A 4,479-nucleotide genomic window follows, 5' to 3' on the forward strand; every position below is an offset into this window, starting at 1 on the left:
GTTCACCATTTATAATTACGTAGTTGTACAAAACTAGAGATCGATTAGTCTATTTGAGGTTGGGGACTAAATCCATTTTAATATTAGTAAAGCTAGATTATGAGTCGTTGTAATCCTGTTAAGGCTGAATTGTGAATCGTCGTCATCCTGGTAAGTCTGGATTGAGAGTCGTCATAATCCTGGTAAGGTTGGATTGAGAGCCTTCATAATCTTAGTAAGATTAAATTGTTAGCTATCATAATCCTAGTAAGGATGGATTGTAAGCCATTATTTGTATGCTGATATTACACATAATATCGTTTCAATTCGTCTAGATTGCTTGGAGCAATAAACTCTTCACCTTCAACTATAGATAGGAGAACTACACCTCTAGAGAGGATTTTCTTAATTAGGAAGGATCTTTCCCACCGTGGTCAAAACATGCCCTTAGGGTATAACAGCTCTCAGGTTCGTTTGAGCACTAAGTCACTTTCCTTTAAGTTATTGAACTTAACCTTTCTATTAAAGGTATCGACCATTCATTTCTAGTAAACTTGAGTTTTTCCATAATGCATCCAAATTGTGGTTTTCCAGCAATGTCAACTGGTCATATCGAGATTTTACACAGTTTTCTTCAATGTCTTGGGACTCCAAAAGGACTCTTATTGTAGGTATTTCAATCTCGATAGATTTAACGACATCCATACAGTTTATAAGAAAATAAGGAGTTTGGTCTGTCGAGACTCGAGCGGTCGTACAATATCCCCACAAGGAAAATGACAATTTCTCACGTCAATCCTAGTATGTGCGGTCATTTTATTGATGATACTAATCATATTTTTGTTAGCCCATTCGACCGCGCCGTTAAGGTAAGGTGCTGATCTGTGATGCTCAATTATGAACTCCTTAAGCAAGGATAAAACCTTTCCTTGGAAGTATTTTCCGTTATCTGAAATAATGGCATGGGTTACTCCATATCTAGAAATGATATTGATGCGAATGAACTTTTCCACTTGAGTAGATTTGAGAATCTTGTAAGATGCTGCCTCAATCCATTTAGAGAAATAGTCGATAATTACAAGTATGAATTCATGTCCATTTGACGCATGTGGATAAATTTTCCCAATGACATCAACTCCCCCATGTAGAAAAGGGCCATGGTGATCTCATACTGTAAAACAAAGATGTTGGAGTATGTTTTAGGTCAGCATAGATCTAACATTAATGACAACTTTTTACATAGCTGACACATTCATGTTCCATATTTTGCAAATAATACCCAAGACGGAATATTTTCTTGTTAAGAGCTAATCCATTCATATGTGGATCACATACTCCCACGTGAAATTCCTTTATTATCCGTTGTGTTTCGGGACCATCGACGTAGAGCATGTTTTGACCATCAAAATATTGTCTATATAACTTGTTAGCTATCCAAGCATAGTTACTGCAATACTAGCATAGGGATCTTCGTTCTTATCTCGGAAATGGGACAAATATTCTCCATACTAAATGTATTTTTGAAGAATGTTGAACCATGGTTTGGTGGGAACTTGAATAGAGGCTACCACTCCGATTTCGAAATTGGGCTTTTGTTTTGATCGGATTTTCAAAGGTTTGACCTAAATTCCAACATGGATTTGGGTCATAGCTGCTAGAGTAGCTAAAGTATCAGCAAATCGATTTTGGGTTCTTGGAGCGTGAGTAAAAAAGACACATGATCGAACTTGTCGATAAATTAGAGTAGGCAGGTATGATAGGGTTTAAGATTTTCCCCTCATACTTTATTTTTTCCATTGACATGGGATATAACTAGGTTAGAATCGTCAACTACGTCTAGTTATGTAGCTCCTTGTTCATACGCGATTTTGAGACCCGAGAGACATGCCTCATACTCAACCTCGTTGTTGTTCACAGAATATTCTAAAATCATAGAGATGGGAATATATGCCCCCTTGGGATCTATAAAGAGATTTACAATTCCATAGCCATATTTAGATGAAGTTCCATCAAATATTAACTTCCCCATGTTTGAAGTGATAGCCATTATATTGTCATATGGAAAGTCGAGTTGATAGGAAGGCTCAATCGTGATGGGTTAATCGATTAGGAAGTCTGCAACAATGCTTCCTTTAACTTGTATTCATATATCATCATCATCTATTTAGCGAGTCTGGGTGATAGCATCATTCACTGAAATAAATAATAGATTGGATCTAAACGGGATACAAACTTTATAGGGTGGGCTTGCATATAATATCTCAATCTTTTGGTGACGCATGCAAGTTCCCAACACACTTTTTTAGGTGCCAAATACTTTAATTCGCATCCAGTCGTTCTCTTTCTTATATAGTAAACGATGATATTGAGATTATTATCGCTTTCTTGAGCCAATAGGCTGCCCTTAGGTGAGTCTGTTATTGTGAGGTAGAGAATTAAGAGAACGTCGGGCCTTCTTGGCATAAAGACTGGTGGTGACTTTAGATAATCCTTGATTTTGTCAAATTTTTATTGAAAAGTTTCATCCCACTGAAATTTCAGATCTTTTTTTCAATAACTTGAAGATGGAATCACATGTAAGAGTTAGTTTGATAATGAACCGACTAATGAACTGAATTTTTTTGAGGAAGTCGTGAACCTCTTTTTCATTTGGAGGGGTAGGCATAGCCGTAATCGCCTCGATTTTGGAGGGGTTGATCTCTATTCCTCGTTGGGTAATAAGAAAGCCTAGAATCTTACCAACGGTGACTCCGAACGCACACTTTTTCGAATTTAACCAAAGTTAGTATTTTCTAATTTTTTGCAAGAATATTTTCAAGTTGGGAATGTGTCCCTTGCGATATTTGACTTTATGATCATGACGTCTATATAAACTTCTACTTCCCTGTGGATCATGTCATTCAAGATCATCGTTACTACTCTTTGGTAAGTAGCCACGGTATTTTTAAAACCGAAGGGCATGACTCTGAAATATAATGTACCTACCTCTATTGTATAGGTAGTCTTTTCTTTGTCATTTTCAGAAATTAGTATCTGGTTATATCCTGAAAATCCATCCATGAAAGACAGTAGCTGATTGTCGGCGGCATGATTGACTAAAATATCGATATGAGGTAAAGGAAAGCTATTCTTAGGACTAACTTTGTTCAGATCGCGGTAGTCTACACACACACGCATTCTTCCATCCTTCTCTAAGACATAAACCACATTAGCTATCCATGTGGGGTAGTCCATAGTTTCAAGGAATCTTGCTTACAACTATTTTTCATCTTTTTTTATTTTGGCTACAACCTTAGTTTTCATTCATCTTAATTTCTATTTAAAGGGTTTAGTCTCTAGATAGATGAAAATATGATGTCGAATAATTTCAGGATCTACGTCGGACATATCCTTGTAAGACTAGGCGAACACGTCTTTGTTGGCTTTTAACAATTCTATCATTTTATGGCGTTAATCCTTGTTTAGACTCTGTCCAATCAATACAATTTAAGGCTCATCGGTCATATTGAGGTTTATTTTGATTATTATTTCAACAGAGGAAACGATTTTTTCCTCATGCTTCAAAAAAAATTTCATTTCGAAATTAATATCAGATTGAAAGGAAACATCATCATTGAAATGTATTTGAAACTATACTCTAGTGTTTTATTGGACACTTTATTACAAAAAGTGGAGGACATCCTATTAGAATTGTCATTACAAACTTCTTTATTTATTACACCTTTTCATAGTGAGAAAGAGGGGGTGTTGTTTTCATCAACTCTTAGGTTGATCACATGAACTTTATCATCTGTTGGTAGGTTTGCGGAATCATTTTCACAAGAATTATCATCATCCGAGCCTTTTTCCATCATAGAGGGATTATTTCTAACTAGTTTCTCTAGAGTTTCTTGTAAATAAGAGGTCCTTTTCCTAATCATATTAACAAATGAATTAGTATTTTAACAATAATATAAAAATATTTCGAAATCTGGAGAGAGGGTTTGCAACATTTGATTGAAAAATGGCTCGGGGAAATCAAAACACAGTGTGGCTTCCCCTTTTCGTACAAACTGTCTATGTAGGCTAGGAGGGATAAGTATATATTGCTTAAATATTTTACCTTTTCTAGAACATTCATACCCTATCAATGTATATCTGATACAAAAGTTATCGGAGTCATAATAGGACTAGGGAAAAGAAGGCATGCCAACAGCATTTGGTCATAGACCCATTCTTAGGTAATATCACATTTTCTGCATGAGACGCATGGTCATGATACTATATGATGTAAATTCAGGAATGTGAGATGAATCATAGCCTTGCCTAAATATAGGACAAATATCAAATCAACTTAACTCAACTCTTGGGTGACTAGAGTGAGTTAAACCAAAGATGGTCATGACATATTTTTCACCTTATATGGTGATGAGTTTATAGTTAGCCATGAACCGTATTTTCTGATTCAAGGTGGAGACAAGAGCCTTAGCCTGATACAACAAAGGTCTTCGCAACATTATA

The sequence above is a fragment of the Impatiens glandulifera genome, chromosome 8 (genome assembly GCF_907164915.1).
Source record: "Impatiens glandulifera chromosome 8, dImpGla2.1, whole genome shotgun sequence".
Taxonomy (NCBI): domain Eukaryota; kingdom Viridiplantae; phylum Streptophyta; class Magnoliopsida; order Ericales; family Balsaminaceae; genus Impatiens; species Impatiens glandulifera.